This window comes from Eschrichtius robustus, chromosome 3 (genome assembly GCF_028021215.1).
Source record: "Eschrichtius robustus isolate mEscRob2 chromosome 3, mEscRob2.pri, whole genome shotgun sequence".
In the NCBI taxonomy this organism is placed as follows: domain Eukaryota; kingdom Metazoa; phylum Chordata; class Mammalia; order Artiodactyla; family Eschrichtiidae; genus Eschrichtius; species Eschrichtius robustus.
In genome coordinates this window covers 160,591,848-160,612,538 of record NC_090826.1, presented here as the reverse complement: position 1 = coordinate 160,612,538, position 20,691 = coordinate 160,591,848, and positions in this window count along the sequence as shown.

Below are 20,691 nucleotides of genomic sequence, written 5' to 3'. Positions count from 1 at the left end.
TTTAATGGAATCTGGACAGACCTCGCAACTTGTTTGGCCAGTAAAATATGGAGAAAGCAATGTTGTGGGACTTTCAAGGCTGGATTATAAGAGGCCTTGGAACTTTTGCTTTTACTGTCTTCGAATGCTGCTCTGATACCACTAACTTACTGGAGGATGAGAGGTCAATGGAAGGGAATCAAGGCTCTCAGTCAACTGCCAGTCACATGAATGATGCCATCTTGGACCTGACAGTCCAGTAAGCCCTTCAACTGAACACAATCAAATGAGGGAGCCCAGAAAAAATAAATCATGTGTTTAGTTTTGGGGTGGTAATTGCACAGCAATAGATAATTGGAAAGCTCAATGCCTTTTAGAGACTGAAACACCTAAATCGTATTCATGCTAACACATGGTTAGTACAGTGATGGATGTTGGAGTGATATTGACTGCAGGTAAGTAGGCAGTGGCCAGAACACGAGGCCTTATAGTCTATGGTCAAGAGTTTAGACTTAATCCTAAGAACAGCTATAGAAGGATTTAGGCAAGAAAGTAACCTGGTCAGATGTTCATTTTATAAAGTTACATTGGCATCCATGTGGAGAATGGATTTAAAGGGGTCAAGTCTGGAGGCAGGAAGACCATTTGGAAGGCTATTACTGTAGTTATTAAGAGTTGAAGGTAGGCTGAGGAATGGGGCAAGTGACAAAAAATAGAAAATGGATTCAAAGATTTTAGAGATATCAAAAAGGCAAAATTGGTGGGACTTGATTGGAAGAGGAAACTGGGTGGAGACTGGTGTCAGGCCTAGAGATGGAGAATTCTGGGGGCAGAGGAAATTAAATTTGGAAGGAAAGATGATGAGTTTGGTTTCTTAAATGCTTGTGGAGGAAGCATTCATATGGAGAATTCTGATGGGCAATTTTATATAGAGGACTACATTTAAAGAGGTCAGAAGTAGACTCACAATAAAATTAAAACCACCAGTAATTGTCAATTTTAAATAAACAGTATTTTCCTTTCTGGTTAAAGGTAGTACACATAGAAGTCAGAGAGCCAGAATTTTATTTTTTCTGGCCAACCTGTAGAAGAGAACACAACTTATAGAACAGAACATAAACATGGATTTTGAAAATCAACTCTAAAACTCCTAAGAGAACAAGAAAGATTCTGTTTCATGATTCATGAGGGGTGACATTTTAGAGTTGATTTCATAAGGGAATTCATTAAGCCAGTACAGAGCCATGCCATTTTAATGCCATGTAATGTTTAAGTACCTTTAGCTTTGATTTTTAAATTAGCAGAAGCAAATAAAGAGAGCTTCACTTTAACTGTGGGAAATCGCACTTCTGTACTTCAAGTGACTTCAAATTTGTCCTGATGCTGCCGTCCAAATAACCCCAGTGCTTACCAACATAATTGTTAATTTCCTGAGTAGTAAATCCTTACTTTGTCTCAGTTTCTCTCCTACAAGATTGGATAGGAAAATGGGAATAGGACCTACTAATAGGTCTTACTGATAGCCTCTGGAAGAGCTACCAGTGTGAGGAGTCAGACAAAATATGTAATAATTTTTTTTTTAGTGCCAGAAGAAACTTTAGAGATTGCTTGCCTATCCCCCTGCCTCTCACTTTCACTCTCTGTCTGTCAGTCTGTCTCTCTCACACACACACCTCCCCGACACACATTCAGATGCAGACACAAAGGATATTAATAAAAGCTAGTATTTGTTGAGAAGTTTTTGTATATCAGGCACTGCTTTAAATGGTTCACATATATTAGCTCGTTTAATCCTCCAACCACAATTAAGTAGATACTATTACTATTCCTTTTTATTTTACAGATGAGGTAGCTAGGTACAGAGAGGTTAAATAACTTGCTCAAGGTTACCAAGCTAGTAACTGGTGTGGCTGAAACTCAAAGGAGGGCATCTGGCTCTGGGATCAACCCAACCAAAACAGCATAGATGTTGACAACACTGTAGGAAGTAAAAAAAGGATAAAATGAATTCTACTTGAGTTTCCCTCTAACCTTAGCCTCACTCCCAAACAAGCAGAGAGCAGATCAGGAAGGAATTGTATGCAGTCCCCCCCCTCCGTGCCTCCAGACCAGCCTCCTTCCCCAGACTCGGTGCCAGCTTGTGCCAAGCCCCCAGAGGGCAGTGCCGAGCTATCTACCAGGCAGACAGCACAAGCAGGGGCTGAGAAGGGCCCCATTCTTCCTTCACACATCTCCTGTTGGATTCTCCCTCATTCCCTCAATGAGGATTCTTCCTCATTGTACATTAAGGTCTTTCTGTACAAACAAGTAGGCTGCTCATAAAGCCTTGCCCTGGGCACCCTACAGCAACCCCACCCTCTTACCCTGCTTTATTTTCCAAGTCTTTACTGTTACCTGACATTATATTATATTCTCATTTTAATTGTGTCCCCCTACTTGAAAAGAAGCCCTATGAGGACAAGGACTTTTCCTGTCACATCAATTATAGTTCCAGCACCTACCATAATGCCTGGCACATAGTAGGGGCTCATTAAATATTGAGTGCTGTTGGAGCTCAGGGCAGGCTGCCCCCAAATATGCCAAAGTGGCATATTGATCATTTTGAATTAAAGTTACTTGAGAAATAGCCAGCACAAGAAGAAACTCTGACCCTCCTCTCTGTCCGCACTGAAAGCAGGAACTAAATTTCTCATTTGAAAGGTGCCTCCCTGCACCAGGAGAAAGAGAGAAAAACATTCTTATCACCACAGATAGGGAATTCAGGGCGGAGAAGTCTGACAACAAACATTGCTACTTCTTTATGAATTTACTACCCCAAGCTCAACTTCTGTTTAGATTCTTCACTAATTAAGCACCCAAGACTAAATTCCTTTGTCCTGTCAGTTCCTCACAAATGTATTGTTTCTTTGTCTAAAAAGTATAAAAGCTGCCTGCCTTGACTATTTCTATGAGACCTCCATGGGTACCAATTAAATCAGTTTTTTTCTCCTGTTAATCTGTTTTATGTCAGTTTAATTATAAGACCAGCGCAAGACCTCAGGAGGGGTAGGGGGGAAATTTCTCCTTCTCAGCAGTGCACGTTGAAGAGTGTTGAGTTCAGCATCCCCTGGTCAGGAGGACTGGGGAAAAGAGGTTTTAGCATAAATACAATGAGCATTAAAGAATTCAGCAGTTCTCAGCAAGGCCCTGAGCCAGGGTGTGTACTGAAATCTCAAGGTGCCACTTACAGCCTGAATTTGTTGATTTGATCCCCATCGTGGCGCAGAAGCCAGTTTAATAAGTCTTTCATTTGTTTCTCACTGGGAAGGAGCTGAGCATGGTTCCCAACTGTGGATTGACCAGGGGCGGGAGAGTTGTGGGAAGACTTGGTGGCTTCCAGGCTCAGCTTTGCCTGGACACGCATGAGGGCTCCAGTCTGCTTTGTGTTCCATCAGCTCTCCTGGGGTGAAGGCCCCACCAGGCTCTCTGAGGAAAGGCTATTCTCTAGAACAAGGGAGGGTCTTTTCCAACAGGGAGAGCTGAACAACAGTATAGTCTTTAAGAGCTTAGGGTTTGAGCTTTCGTTAAAAATTGGTTCTGTTGCTTCCCTGTAGTGTGGCCTTGAACAAGCTACTTAACCTCTCTGAGCCTCTCTCCTCATCTGTTTAATGAAAAGAACTATACCTATTTTGTGAGATAGTTCTCAGGACTCAGTGAGGTAAGTGCTCACTAAACAGTAGTCTATTACAAAAGAATCACCTTACTTCTGAAGCGGGCAATTCAACCTATTTCCAGGAGATTTCTGGTGTGCTTTCAGATATCTATTGGGATTTTGTGAAAGGGTTGACTGAAATAGCTTTTATATTCCAGAATTTTCTTAAACAATAGGTTTTCCCAAAGTGCATTTCATAGATTACTCATTACGAGGATGTTAGTAGATATCACAAAAACAGACAAATATTGCAGTGTTTATGCAGTCTGTAATCAGCTGAGTGGCTATTGCAAATATCTAAGAGAAGTATTTCCCAGTTTCCCAAATTCATTAGATCACAGACTTTTCTTTTAATGGACTGCTTGATAGAATTTACATTCCATGCAAAGTAGTGTGAGAGAAACTGCTTTCAAAGGAAAAAGACTCAGTTCTATATCAGGAGAAATAACTGGCATCTTATTGTATTAAACAATCTAGTCTCATCCAAGAAAATAAGAGCGCTGTTTGTCAATTTTAGTTTAGGTAGTGGGGACAAAGGAAAAAAGACCATTTTGAATGCTCCATACTAAGGCAGCAGGTCAGCTCCAAGTCCTGTCTGGTGGGTCAAGAGTGAAGGGAATACTGAAACGGAGCAGGACCCTGTGAGGCTCCTGGGCACAGAAGCCTTTCTGTGGCCCTCATTTCTTTGATTACAGGAAAGAGTCTTCATTCACCCTCCATGACCTTTCTGGAGGTCCAATGGGTAGGTTCAAGCAGTAGTTAATTAGGAAAGGGTGGGGAGGCGAGGCAAGGGAGGGACAAACAGTCAAGGGAAACAACAGTGAAGCCTCGGGGCAGGGTCCTGGTTCCCCATCAAGGGATACACACAACAATATCTTTGAGCTGTTTTTCAGAGACTGAAACCCCCAGCAGGTGGGAGAAGTTAACGGTTAACTGGTTAAGGACAGTGTACTGCAAGCACATAGGCCCCAGACTGGTTGGAACCACAGGGTTGATGATGCTGACTCCCACTTGCCTCACCACCAGCCAATCAGAAGAACGTCCACGAGCTGATCACGCCCTCTTTGAACCATTGCTATAAAACTTCTCACTACCCCCTCCAGGTTGGGACACAGTTTTGAGGGCCTTAGCCCACTGTGGTCCCCTTTGCCTGGCAAAGCAAAAAAGCTATTCTCTTCTACTTCACTCAAAACTCTGTCTCTAAGATTTAATTCAGTGTTGGGGTATGGAGGCCAGATTCAGCTTCGGTATGACAATGAAGTGCACTTCTATTGCTAAGACATCGTGAGAAAGATTTGTAAAGTATCTTGTAAATGGTCAATATGTTTTAAATTCAAGAGCCACAGATATGGTAACAACTACTCTTTAGGCCTCAGGGAAGCTTTAGGGAGAAGCAATTTCATACCTAAGCCACACTGATTTTAAGTGTAATATTGCAAAACATTGTTGAAATTACGTAGAGGTTATCAGACAGCAGGTGAGATTCGAATGCCTATCACTTTCCTTGAGCTGAATCTCTGTAATGTTCTTATTTGTAAATTTATTTTGCTTAGAAAGTACATGCACCATTAGTCAAAAACTACCTCTTGGTTTTCATTTAAGTTCTTCCTTTATTAGAACGGCTTCCAAGTCATTCATTGAGAAACAAGGCCAATTCAAAGATTTTGTCCATAAGCACAAAATGGATATTTTAAAAGTGCTGCTGCACAAAAAATTGTTATTTTGCCGACAAGAATTTCTGTTCCTCTTCTCTTGCCTCTCCTAAGTCCTATTTGTTTCAGGCCTGCATGCAAATGCCAGCTCTATAGGCCATACACTGTCTGAAGCACACTTGAGCCTGAAATAAACTTAACCTCTAAGCCTTGGTTTTCTCACCTGAAAATGGGGATGTTTATGCCTGTCTCAGAGAGCTGTTATGAGGATGGAGGGACAGAAAGTGCAGTTAGTGGCCAATGAATAGCATCTGTTATTCTGAGCATCCTTGTAGCTTTGGGCTTCAGGCTAGTGAAGAATGTGAGGTGACATTTTTTTTTTAGTGCAGTGGTTAAAAAGACAATGAAAATAGAAGCATTCTTTCCCTAATGAAGTCATAGGTAGATGACCAGAATTTGTAAAGCATAAGCTAGGAGCTGCTATGCCTGAAAAAGTGGGCTGGGGTGCGTGGGTGGGGAGGGGCTTCACTTGGGGGTAGGGGAGCAATCCGATCGCAAGCTGCACTGCTCCTCACAGGAACTTAAGCCTCTTTGGAACAGTATTTGAAAACATGGCTCTAGCAAATCATGTTTGAAAATCAAGTATCTTGGGGCATCTTGGGGTATCTTGGGGCAGGAGCTGACCAATCTTGGAAGAAGGATGTGTTTGCTGCCAGCCAAGCCAGCAGGCCCTGGACCTGCTCTCTCCAAGCTTGGCCCTGCTTTGCCTGCAGCCAGGCCAGCTCGAGGAGGGCCTGGAGGAGCCATCTACCCGTTTGTTGTGTCCCATCTACAGAGCCCAGGGGAAGCTTAGCATTCTCTAGGAGTTTGACTTTATGCTCAGGTGGGCCTAATCACGGAGAGATGACACGGGGCCCAGGCAGAACGGCTGAGACTTCTACTGGTTGGGACCCACATCTCCTTCATACATTTCCTATCTTTCTTTGTCCATTCATCCAACAGATATTTATTATCCAGTAATAAGTATTATCCAGATACTAAGCCAGAAGCTGCAGAGAGAAGATGAATAAGACGCTATCCGGTCCTCCAGGAGCTCCTAACCTAATAGGAGGATACATATATATCCCAGCAAACACCTAATAAATATAGCACGTCTCATGAATGCTGCAAATGACATGTGCAGAGTGATGGGAGCATAGAGTGAACAGCCAGTCCAAGTTTATGTTATTAAGATGGGCAAAAACAGACACAGAGACTTAGTGTTAGACGATCTATGTTATTTCATGCTCATTCTCATTTTTTCCCCTTGTCTCTTGTATCATCCTTCCCTCAAATCATGATCAAGGAATTTGGAAAGATGGTAGACTAAAAGTGGCCCTTTCTGCAAAATTCTCCTTGAGGATGAACATCTGCTGTCCTCTTAGAGGCCGACTCTAGTGATAGCCACCATTTATTGACTGTTTATTATCCACTGGATTCTTGCTAAGTCCTTTAGGATTATGTATTATCCTATATATATAAATGTATTATGTCATTTAATTTCACAGAATCTTTATGATAACACCTCAACACAGATATTTTCAAAATAAAGAATGGGGAGACTCAAAGTAATTGAGAAATTTTCTCACACAGCTAGTAAATGGCAGAATCTGGATGTGAGCTCAGGTTTGACTGGCCCTAAATCCTTAGGTCTTGGGATGGATAATTTTATGTGTCAAGTTGCCTGGATCAAGGGATGCCGCCTAAAACATTTCTGGGTGGGTCTTTGAGGGTGTTTCTGAAGGAGATTAAAGTTTGATTCAGCAGGCTGAGTAAAGAGAGCCTTCCTCCTCAATGTGGGTGCGGACCATCCAATCCACTGACGGCCCTAATAGAACAAAAAGGCAAAGGAAGGAAAAATTGTCTCTCTTCTTGAGCTGGGATATCCATCTTTTCCTGCCCTCAGACATGGGAGCCCCTGTTCTCGGGCCTTTGGGTTCTAGGACTTATGCCAGTGGTCTGGCATTTCTCAGGTCTTTGGCCTCGGACTAGGAGTTACACCAATGGCTCCCTTGATTCTCAGGCCTTCAGATTCAGACTGAATTATACCACCAGCATTTCTGATTCTCCAGTTTGCAGATGGCAGACTGTGGGACTTCTTGACCTCCACAACCTCATGAGCCAATTTCTATAATAAATCCCCTCTTATATGTATTGATATACATCCTATCGGTTCTGTTTCTCTGGAGGACTCTAACACAGGTCTTTTCCACTTTACCATTGCCTCTCCCATGCCATTTCTAACCTGCAAAGAGCCTGTATCTCAGAATGAGCATAGAGCTGAGCAGTGGGTTAAGTGGCCATCTGTTTTATGTGCTTTGAAATCAGAAATGACAGATCCATTGAAAATGAGTTGCCTGGATTAAATGATGCCTAACTAAATAGGAAAGGACTCTCACGGGAATTAAACCATTCTTCTCCTTTTGCTCTGAGTTCTTTCTGTGGTTCTACCTATTTTGTGTGTTGACCACAAGGTATCCAAATTTACTGAGCTTTTCTTTGATACTGAACTTGGGACTGGTTGTCGTTGCCCTAATCTCATCTCATAGTGCTTCCGTTTCTTATATTTAGCAAATGGAAATGATGCCCCCTCCTCATCAGGGGACTACAGGGTCTAGATGATGACTTGCATCAGTAATCCAGAAGGCGACCTAGGAACAGTACTGGTGGCTCTTCATTTGCACTAGAGATGACACTTTTCCTATATAAAGCTCTTAGAAACTGTCACTGTGAATGATGTGCTGATTAAAGATAATGGTGACAATGATAATTCTTTAATTATGCTTTATACTTCTCACCTCCTTAGAATCGCAAAAGGATTCATACATGTCCTTACTCAAAATAGATCCATTAGCTATACTAAGATAAAAAGGCTACTGATAAAGTGCTGGACATTGAGGCTCATAGGGGAGAAAGCCAAATGGACTTAGCCCCATTCACTTTCCTTTTCCCAGAAAAATACCCTTTTTCTTAGAATCCTCTCAATGGTGGTTTCCACATCAGGTCTACAAGAGATAGTGGCGATGAACATACAGGATTAGGAGGGTAAGGAGTCTCACCTAGGTGGGCTCAGTTGCTTTGTCACACTGGGCGGGGGGAGGCCAACCTGCCCCTGTGAGTGCCAAGAAGCACCAAGGAGGCTGCCCAAGGTATTCTGTCCACTCAGCTCAAACATGTCCTCCGCTGGGCAAATTTGGGAAAGAGGAATCATTAAACTGGGGCTCTCTCAAGACCAGGAAGTTCTCTTTCAATTGTAGTTTTTTTTTCTCTCTCTCTCTCTTTACACTCTTCTCTCTATTCCAGCCTATTCATCTTCTTGGAGAAGCTGCTCTACTACCCACAGAGTGGGACCAGTCCTGTGTACCTGATAAGCAATTAGGCACAGCTGACTGGGCCAGGGATGGACATCTGAACTTGAGGGGCAGATACCCTCTTCTGGCCATTGGGAATTGGGAGACTGTTAGGGAGCTGAGCTGGAAGGTTCTGCTGACTCAAGTGATTGGACTGCCATTTTGGAAGAACTTTGAGGCCCCTGAAAAGAAATCAGTCTGCAGAAAGAAAAGAATGGAAAAAGAATCACAGAAAGAAGAGAGATTAAAGATGGGTAATGAGGTGGAGGGAGAAGCTGCACAGTGAGATCTCTAAACTTGTTCTGTAAGATTCCCTGTATCCATACAACAGAACGTCCTTTACTTGAGCTAGTTTGAATGGGTTTCTGGTGTTTGAATGGTCTCTGAATAAGACACTGGGTGTTGCCTCAGTCTGACCCTAAAACTCAAATGAGTAAAGATAGCCTCAGAAACACCCTCATGTCTCATGTCTGTGACTCTAGGTAAGAGTGTAACCCAGGCCATGTGGCCCTTGTGGATTAGGAGCCACTCTTCATGTGAGTGAGGCTCCATTGGCTGTAAGAAAAAAGAGAGTCATTCCAATAATGAGGTTTTTTAAAAAAAGGATACTTACAACACATAGAAATAAGGAAGGCAGTAATTTTAACTGCCTGGCCCAGGCTAATGGAAGCTAGAAGGTACAGTAGCTCTACTGTCTTTATTGACAACTTCTTGACCCAGAGGAAGTTGTGTCCTTAGAATGGGGCTTCTACAGATCCTCCTTTAAACGCCATGTTTCCACATCTCAGCTGCGGTCTCCTTACTTCTCTTTCCTTCCAATACTAATTAACTTATTCTCTTCCTTCCGATATCAATGGAATTTCCCCCAATAACTCCCACAAAATTCCCCAGAAAGTGACAATCTGATTGGGCCACTTTGTTCCTGCTTGGGCACAGCACTTGCCCTGGACTATAAAGACCAATGACCATCATGAGATGGCCTACCCTTAAGCCTGGTGCCCAATCCTGGCCTATTGAACTCATCTGTATTCAGAAAAGAGCCACCTGCAGCTTCTCTCTCAGTAAGGTTGTGGGATGGACAGTTTCTATCAGAAGGATCTGACAGTGTCAGCCACCCAGAGCATCACTGTATATTCATATCCTAGCTTGTGGAGGTCAACTTTGTTAAGAAAAATTATCTGAAACTTGGAAGTAAAAATAGGAAGACTGCATGTCTTTGTAATGTCATACTGTACCACTGTCCAAAAAGACCCTAAAGATTTTTTAAATTCTCTACTTTTGTTTGACTTACTATTGAAGGGAAGCAGAATTTGCCACTCCAAAATATGCCTCTTGGGCGTAAGAATTATTCTAGGCTGATTATTTTTAAGAAATAGCAGACACAGGAGAAGCTCTGGAAACTGAGTGGAAGTTAGCCTTTTGTAAAAGACATTTACATTGATAAGGTAAATCTCCATTTGTAAGGGTGGCTCCCTTTCTGTACCAGGTAGAGAAGGATGACTAAACTTGGAGAAACCCTCATCAATGGAGAAGACACCAACTTAAATCTGCAATAACAACCTTACCCTTGTTTACTGTGCTTTCCCTGATAGCCTTCCTAACTGGCTTCCCCACCCTCCAACATCTTCTTTTGTCTTTAGCTGGAGATGGTATTTAAGGTGGTGGCTTGGCCCATTTTAGAAATTTACTTGGTTTTCTTGGGTATTTCCCATGTACGGGAGTTATATATTCTATTAAACTTCTGTTTTTCTCCTATTAATCTTTTATTATGGGGCAGGCAGTCTCAGCTGAGAACCTAGAAGAGTAGAGGGAAAATTACTTCTCTATACTATTTACTATTGATTGGGGCCCAGACTCTGTGAAGCTACATGTTAATTTTATTCTGATAGAGATGCAGATGATTTCTTTCCTTTCAGAAGATTTTATTGCCCTATAAGACGTTAACCAATTTGGTCTCTAAATTAGCAAACTTATTCCAGCACGCCATTCCTGATGGTCTATATGAATCTTTGTTCTTCCAGTTCTCCTTTGAAACAGCTTTACCATTCTCTGATTCTGTCTTTTATGAAGTAAATAAATCTTTGATACATATTCACTCTGTGTTTATATCATAATCATGTTTTAAGTTTATGAAAATTATACTTTGACCATTCAGCCAGACAGGCTGGGGAAATTTCTCTGGGAATTGTCAGACGCAAAAAGGATAGAATCGGGCTTTTCTTTGTCATGGCTGACTTGAGGTTCATTCCCAGACATGAGTGTCCTTGACCAGGGCCTGATGTGGGGCTGAGGAGGGTTCCATTGCTGAGATACCAATATCATGAGGAAGGCTGGGACCCACAGTAGGGGAGACAAAGCAAGAATGATGAGAGTGACTAGAAAAATTAGAATTTTCACTAAATTGGGAAAACGGAAGAGAGTACTGCTGGATAAGAGGGGACCTTAACACAACAAGCAGAGACAAACTGGGAATGTCCTTTATCCAATAAGCTCTGACTAGAGGCCAATACTCATGTCTTTATTAGTGTTCAGAACTTTACTTAATACTAGTAATAATATTACAGATAATCTACGTAAGTAATTAATTCCTAAGCTTTGATTTGCCTAATAGTGCTAGCAGCCCTACACATGATATTGCTGATCTTTACCCCAGCCCCGCTAATTGGTAATATGATGAAGAGAGGGACGTGAAGAAAGTAAATAACTCACCCATGTTTTTTGCACACTTAGAATTGCTACAGAAAGGATTTAAACCTAAGTTTGTCTAATTCCACGGTCCATGGGCTCACCCTTTCCTTCCTCCCTATTTCCTCCCTCCCTCTCTATCTCAAACACTTATTGAGTACCTACCATGTGCCAGGATCTTGGGATATAGCAAGAAACAAAGTCCTTGTTCTCAGGGAGTTTACATTCCAGTGGGAGAGACACAGAAAATAATAATTAAAAAATACATCTCCTGTGGCAGCAGGGGCTATGAAGAAGACACAGCTTTCATATTTCTTGTTTGATGCCCATCAGCAGTGCATTTTTCTCATACTACATCCCTCATGCTCATGCAGTGCTTAACTCTGGCCTGGAGAATCAGGAGGACTTCATAGAAACACCTGCAGTCTCTTTGTCTCAGGGCCTTTGGCAAAGAAAAGCAGACATAGTGGCAGACAAAGGTGCTGGAAGTAGTGGTGCTAGTGGCAGCCAGAAGCTTAATCATGCATTCCAAAGGCAGTGTAAGTGATGTCACATTTCTGGTCCTGGAAGGGAAACAGAGGGCAGCTCCTTGGAAGTCGTAATCGGCCACCTATCTGCCACGGAGGCACCTACACAGTTTCCGAGGTGTGACTGCAGAGACTCGAAAGGGTTCACTCACTCTGACAGGAATCGATAATAATTGTTGCTAAGCTAAAATTCATGCTAAGAAATTGGCATTTATATTATAAGTCAGGATCTCAGTGGAGAGGGCATGACAATAATTAAAATAAGTGTCACACCTGAATAATTAGACCACCTTATGGTTGTGTTGGAGAAGGAAAAACTTGCCTCTACCCTTCTAGGTTCTTCCAGCTGGTCTAAGAATTGAATTAACATCAGACAGGTTAATAGTAGAAAGTCAAATTTAATTTCATACCTATGGGAATCCCATATACATGAGAGGTTCAGAGCCAGAAAGGCAAAATGAGGTATGTATGCCATCCTGAGTTAAGAAATGGGGTAGAGGCCTGGGCCTTCCAAGGACAGGAGGGTCATTCATAGGACAAGAAGAAGACCAGATGTTTGGTAATTAGATGTTTGCCCTGCCATACATATGGGGCCACCTAGATAACATTTATTTCCATTAATAACTCTTTTCTGGGAAACCCCCCAATTTAAATTATTCTAGGTAGTTAAGGAAGGGGCAGTAATTTCTCTTGAACCTGCAGGGTCTTGATTACCTTTAGTTCAAAATGATCCTCATGCAAAAGTGGCACATTTGGGGGAAGCTCATTCTGAACCGCTACAATTGTTGTTTTACCTGTTTGTAGGACTTCTGGTTGCAGTGCAGCATCAAAAATGACAAAGAAAGATCTTGAGACCGTAACAATTCAGAAAAGATAGGATTCCAGAAACTTCTGGGACACTGACACTTGGGAGGCTCTGCCTGGAAAGCACTTGCCTTTTTCTTTTTAAATTTGTTGAGGACTTCTTTTTTTCTCCCATTAATGGGGCCTCTAAATACCAACTTTGTATTTTAACTCCTTCAAGGAATCCTCACCACCCACCTCTCACCCCCTGCCCGATTCTGAGTGTGAAGGAAGAGAAGAGGCCAGGGATTGCTAACCAAAGGCCTGGAGGGAAAGAGAACAGGATGAGACGGACAGTGAGCCTTGAGAGGCCTCACACAGGCCCTTCCAGGAGAGCCCTGGTTTTGCACTTCTTTTGGGGACTGGTCTGGATTGCTGAGACTATGGTCTGTGTACTGGCATCTTGGTCAATAGGGCTCAGCTTCCGGGTTGGGCTCCTGTTTCTTAATTTCCTCATGCCTGCCAGGGGCATCACTGGATCCAGCTCTCCTTCTTGTGGGCAGGGGTTACAGCAGGTCATGGATTTGGTGAGGCCAGTTACTCTGGGCTGGCTGCTTCATAGCCTCTGACGGCTCTGCTAACTCTGGCTCTGTGTATTCTCAAACTTGCCTACACATTGGGATCACCTGGAGAGATTAAAAAAAAAAAAAAATCAGAGGTAGATGGGACCAGGGATCAGTAATTTAAGAAATCTCCCCAGGTGATTCTAATACTCAGACAAGCTGGAGAACCACTGTCCTAAGAGTCATAAGAGTGAGCTGGTCTCACAGTAGACACGTGCTTATGTTTCTGGGCAGTGAACACATGAACCCATGATGGATCAATAGCATGACATTCTCGTGGAAGAGAGCACCTACTTCTGTGGCATAGCATGTGGCAGCCATATTCTGAATCATGATCTTATTCCCGTTTTACAGAGGAGGAAACTGGGGCTCAGTAAGGATAGGCAAAATTCCCTAGGTAGGCAGTTATTATACTCAGCTAGAAGGAGCAGAACAATGTGTGTGTGCTGAAGACTCTACTGTTAGAGCACAGGGGAGACCAGGAACGAATTTCACTCTATGTAAGTTGTGGCATGCCAGAGCTAGCACTTCAGGATCTACAAATTAGAGCTTTTCCAAATTTCCATCTTAAAGAGCCAATTCCAAACCTTAAAACCAGTTACATTGGATTTAAGGGCTGAAGCCCAGTAATTCAAGAGTGTTGCACTTGGGCATGGCTCTGCTAGGAGGAGAGATGGGCCCTGGTAAGGATTATGTTAGGGACAAACAGGGTGTGTCTTCTGGGGACCGCACTATAGATTCTCAAACAAATCCGTGACAGGTAGAGTGAGGTGGGGAAGGACATAGATCAATGAACTGTCTAGCTGAACACATCCCCACTTCCTCAGGCAAATAAAACCACAGGGAGAAACAGACAAGAAGGCTATTCATGTGTTGGTCCACCGTGTGCCTTGATTCTGGAATAGTCTTTCCCATCCAAGTCACGGCTGCAGTCTTCCAAAATTATCCTACCTCTGAAAAAGCCACTCCAGCACATGAATCTTCCATGATGTCTCTCACAGAGTGGTATCCACACCCCTTATTCAAAGATCCAACACACTCCCCAATTTGATCTTTCTCTACTTTTCTGGTGTTATTTTCTTTTCTTTTTTTTTTTTTTTTTGGTGTTATTTTCACTTACCCTCCACCAACCTTGGGTTTCAGCAAGTTGGATCTAATGGCTGTTTTCTGAAAATGCTCTGAGGCTAGTCTCACTGGCCAGAGCGCTCTACATGTCCTCCACCCTCAGTGCATGCCCTCCCCCCATAGCTACCCAAGCCCCTGCTTTCCTCAAAGCCCAGTTCACACTCCTCCTGTTTGTTAGTGGTCTTCTCACGGCTTCCAGGTATACTGAAGCCTCCTTTCCTTGGATTCACAAAGCAGAGTTAGTTGCAGCCTTGTTTACAGCACTCCACAGTCTACCTTCTTTGGGTGTGTGTGTTCTGTCCATCACTAGATGCTCATAAAAAGTAGAGCAGAAAAATTTTTAAAAATCCTTTTATCCCTTATATGAGTAATCTTAATGATAACCTGGCAAGCGCTTAGGTATATCAAGTTGATTAGTTTACAACTGCTGCATAACGTATTACTGCAATCTTAGTGGCTTAAAACAATACGCATTTATTATCTTACAGTTTTTGTAGGTCAGAAGTTTGGGTAAGGTGTGGGACTGGATTTCTGCTCATGGTCTCAAAGGGCTGAAATCAGGTGTTAGCTGGTCCTTGTCCAAGCTCATTTCCTGTGTTTGTTGCTATTGATAGAATTCATTTCCTGTAGTTGTAGGACTGAGGTCCCCATATTTCTTTCTGGCTGTCAACCAAGGGTTGCTCTCAGCTCTGTAAAAAAAATTAATAAACAGAAACTTCAATTAAATAGAGTCAGGAGACCAGGGGAGGAGCTCTCACACCCTGTGACAGCAGCAGAGCTGAACAGGAAGAAGAAAGACTCCTCTTCTTTCCTGGCATGAACTCAGCCAATGAAAAGCCATGGACTCTTTCTTACTGTAGCCCTCCCAACTTCCTTTTCCTCCTAATAAAAGCGTTCTCCTTCCCTTGCCATGAGGGGACTTGCATGTTGGCTCACCATAGTTGCAGACCTTGAATTGCAATTCTCTGCTGGTTCTGAATGAACCCTTTTTTTTTTTTTTTCCTGGAGAAATAACTGGCAGTCTATTTGTTTTAGGCCAAAGTTTTGGTGGCCTATATGGGGGCCAGAGTAGACTCTCAACAGCTCTGGGGTAGGTAAGCAAACAGGTGCCATTACCCACAGGTTGACCCATATCTCACTGATTTTTTTCACTGACCCTGGAGTTTGAAGGTAGCTCTTCTCCTAGATCCAAGCTCATGCCCTCTTTGCATCTGAAGCTCTCCAGGCTTTATTTGAGATCTAGTTAAAGGTTTTGTCTTTCTGGTTAAGAGCTTGTTCTGTATGCAAGTACTCATTTGACACTTGGTTTGATTTTGGGATCAGACTGTTTCACTGAAATTGGCTGAGCAGCCTCTAGCCCATTCCTTTGGGAACAGGGGCTACTTCACTGAAACTGTGCCAGTTCAGCCATCGGCCCATTCATTTGGCACAGGGACTGTTCTATGGGAACTAGGTGGAAATCCTGTGGCCTGGCTCCTCCAGGACCAAGCTGCTCCCATTGAACTGGCTGGTATTAGGCCTGCTGGCTATTGAGTTGCAAGCTGTTTGAGATATTTGAACGTTTATGCTGTTTGAATTGCTAGCTGTTTGAGCTGTCAACTGTTTGAGCTGTTTGAAAACTGTTCTTTTACTCTAGAGAAAATCCTATGAGAAACAAGGACCCAGTTATCTAAATATTTTGAGGACTGCCCTCTCCCCCAAAAGGGACTCCAGCAGATTTTATGTTTAAAAACTGTGGTCCTTCCTCATATGCATTTTTAACTAAATGAACTGACCTGACCGAAGGCAATTTAGAAAATCAATTGCCATTATGGGGAAATTTTGAAACACCCAAGCTTAATTTTCTGAAAGCTGAATTGGACTACAATAGCTCGAAGTTTTCCAGAAAAAAATGGATTGCCTATTTTGACTGGCATTTGAGACTTCCAAACATTATGCAGATCCTAAAGTGACCTCTTTCTGCAGAATAAGATTTTAAGATTGACTGAGGCAAACAAATGATTAAAGAAAGATCAAACGGCTCTTGAAGCCTCAGGCTCTTCTTCTTGGCTTTTTTGTCTCAGGCTCTACCTCAAATGCCATTTTCCTCCTTGCTTTCTATGCTGCCTGCATCTCCCGTATACCCTCAGTTCCCCCACTTTAATTCTCTCACCAAACTTTCCTTTTTCTCTGAAACACTCCCCACTACATTTCCTCTGAACTTATCAGAACCTGTCCCTTTAGAATTAAGCCTTCTGAGAATCCAAAGAGGCTAAACCCTTAATTTCTTACATACTCTGGACTGAAGCTGAATTGTGAGCCATCGTCAAAGATGTTCCCAAAGTAACCAAAGATCCTCACAGATTTGCTGAGGTATTTAATATAGTTATTCAAACTTATTAACCTGGTTTCTCTGACTTAACATCAGCTAGTTCATATTGTTGTTGGTGAAGGCCAGGATGTTGTTAGATGAAAACCACTAATTGGGAAAATCCTGAAAGGTCTCTAGAATTACAACTGAGAGACCAACCTGCTAACTTATTATATGGTCAGGCTCAGGCAATTGCTAGGTGAATTCATCAAACAATTCTTAGGGCTTTTCTAAAGCCTGTTGATGGGAAGAAAATTCAGACTTGCACACAAAAATCTGATGAACATGTTCAGGACTATTACAATCAACTTGATTGTTTTTAAAGAAAATTCTAGTCTTCCTTCAGATGTTGATTCTATCTGGGTAGCTTTTAACTCTATGCTTATTAATGGGCTGAACTGGAACCTTTCCTTTCTAGTAAAAAGGAGCAGGATGGAACGGGAAACTATGTCTACTCTAGATTTACTTAATCTGGCAAACCAGCTCTCTTGTACTCTAGATGTGTCACCTCAAAGGAAGACCACCAAAATTCTTAATCTTCAACACCAGCAATCGAAAGCCCCTAAACAAAACCAATGCCCTTCTGGTTTCTGCTATTATTACAAGTAGCCAGGATATTGGAAAAGAGATTGTTACAAATTGAAGCACTTTAGGTGCCTTCAGCCCTCTAACTAGCCTTTCCAACATCCTCACAATTCTCAATGATGGGCTCTTCCCAATCCTCTCTCTTAATCAGCTTGGAAAAACATTTCTTCAGAATGGGATGAATCTCTTCCAGTCCTAATTGACACCAGAGCCACTCTCTTAGTGTTCAGTCTCACTATTATAAAACATCCTCTGCCTTGGAGTACTAAAATAGTTCAAATAGCGGGGATCTCTGATGAACTTCAAGAGATCCCTGCCTCTGAACCTATTCCCTTTTGTTTAGGCTCTTGGAGAGATACTCGCCCCTTTCTCCTTAGTTCCTCTCTCTCTATCCATTTACTAGGCTGAGACTTCTTAGAAAAGCATCATGTCGGAATATCTTTCTCCCAAAATGGGGGAATAATTCTAGAATTTGACAGTAGTCATCAAAGTAACCCACCAGGTGAATTAAATGACCCTTTGACATCGTTTATTTGTTATTGACATCAATCATTTGTCCCTATTGAATCAGCTACCACTTTCCTTATGGGCTAAAACTCCCACTGATGTTGGCAAAGGTCACAGCATGCTTCCCATCAAGATTCAAATAGATCCCCCAAAACCTCTTCCCAGAATGAATCAATATCTTATAAGTAAAGAAACCCTTCAATGCATAAAGCCCGTAACAGAATATTATAAGACTCAATGCCTCATTATCCCTTGTACTAGTCCCTGAATTACTCCCATTTTACCGGTGAGAAAACCTAGACTTTTGTCCAGGACCAATAAATGACATTGTTATTCCTCAACCCCTGTTATTTCTAATCCCCACATGCTGTTAATATCCCACTGGAAGCGAATTCTTTACTGTAATTGATTTATGCAGTGCATTCTTTAGTAGTCCATTTGATGAAGCTAGCTAATACCTTTTTGCCTTCACTTGGGAAGAAAAACAATTCACCTGAACAGTAATGCCTCAGGGTTTTACTGAGAGTTCTTCCTATTTCTCACAAATCTTGAAGGCTGATCTGGATGATATAAAGTTCCCTAGGGGTTCTACTTTGTTGCAATACGTGGATGATTTGATTTGCTTCTTGCTCTTCTTCTCAAGATTGCTCACAGGAAGACAGCATCCACTTACTAAAGCTTTTAGCCTTAAAGGGACATAAAGTTGCCAAAGAAAAATTGCAGTTTGCCCAAACCCAGGTTTAATATTTAGGGTATCAGATATAGAACAAGGGCTACACCTAGATCCAGATTCACGGTGTCCTAAATTTTCCAAAACTTAAAGCTAAGAGTCAACTGTGAGGTTTTCTTGGGCTAGTTGGTTATTGCCGAAACGGATTCCAAATTTCTCTCTTATGGCAAAACCTCTGTATTCTTTACTCAACATTAACAGCCCTGACCCAATTTTATAGGAAGAACCAGACAACATAACCTTCATGGCCATAAAAGAGAGTCTGATGAAGTCATCTGCCCTTGGTATCCCAATTATCAGATCCCCCTTTTCCTTTTTATATATGGGAAGGAAGGGAATGCCCTTAGGGTACTCACCCCAAAACATGGGGACCACCACCAACCTATAGGGTATTATAGCCAGCAACTGGACCCTGTGGCACAGGCATGGCCTCCTTGCCTTAGAGCCATTGCAGTCACTGCCCTTTTGGTTAAGACCACTGAGAAATTTGTTGTGGGATCCCCTTTAACCATTTTTGTACCTCATGCAGTAGAAGCTCTCCTGAATTCTCATCACACTCAACATTTCTCACCCAGCGGCCTCACCTCCTATGAAATCCTTTTGTTAACTGTCCCTCACATAACTGTTTTATGTTGTAATTCTTAGCCTAACTACTCTTCTCCTCTCCATCACTGATGAAGTTTGTGATGACTGCTTAATGCTGATGGACCACCTCCTGATTCCTCATAATGATCTACAGAAAATTCCATTAGGTAATATTGACTTCTCATGGTTCTTATTTAAAAGGTGACAGTGGCAAATATTATGCTGGGCATGCTATTACAACTTCTTTTGATGCTATTGAGGCAACATCTTTACCTATGGCTACTTTAGCCCAACATGCTTTTATACAGGCTTGTACTTTAGCCAAGGACAAAACTGCCAATATTTATACTGATAGTAGATATGCTTTTGGAGTAGTTCATGATTTTGGAATGTTCTTGAAGCAATGTGGCTTTCTTACTTTCAGTGGGAATAAAATTAAAAATGGCCCTTATGTTCAGGAATTATTGAATGCAATACTTTTACCTGCCACTTTAGCTATTATTAAGATTCTAGGACATTCTAATCTTGATTCTCTGAAAATTAAGGGAAATCGCCTTGCTGACATTTTTGCAAGGAATGCTGCCCTTAAAGGGATTAACAGCAGCCAAACATCTGTCATGGTCCAAAGGGATATTTCTCCAAATGATAATTTAGAAAAACTGGCTAGAGAGGCCCAATAATTGGCCTCAGGAAGGAAAAACAAGATTGGAAATCCAACAGTTTTTGGTTTGATAAAAAGAGCAAGCTCTGGTTTGGACTACATAACAACCCAGTCTTACCAGAGACCCTAAAATTCCCACTCTTCACCATTGTACATACATTACACTATCAGTCTAGTGACAAAATGATAGCCTTCATGCATCAATATTGGTGGGGAAACATTAACAAGGCTGCAGAAAGTGCCTACCTCATTTGTTCCACTTTTCCAAAGTGCAACCCAGGGAAGCCTGTTTGTACTTCTCCTGGATATTTCAAACTGCCTGGGCCATTCATGTTCTGGAAAATGGATTTCATACAACTTCCTCCATCTCATGGATATAAATATGTTTTAGTCATGGTCTGTATGTTTTCACACTGGACTGAAGCCTTCTCTTACAGACAGGCTAGTACCTCTTCTGTGGCTAAAGTCCTTTTGGAAAAGAGTATCGCTACGTGGGGAACGCCTCTCAAACTTCACAGTGATTGAGGAACCCATTTTATGGGCCAGGTACTTTCACAAGTCTGTGTTGTTTGGCCAGTTTTACAACACTTTCACTGTACTTACCGCCCTCAATCCTCTGGTTTAGTCGGACACAGTAATGGCATTATTAATACTCAATTGGCAAAATTTGTAGAGGCCCTCCAAATGCCTTGGCTAAAAGCATTTTCATTGGTCCTTCTAAATCTCAGGGGTAGCCCTTTTGGAACTCATGAACTCTCACCCATTGAGATAGTCACAGGACGCCCAATACACTTGGCTTCTGATTCTTTTGACCCATAA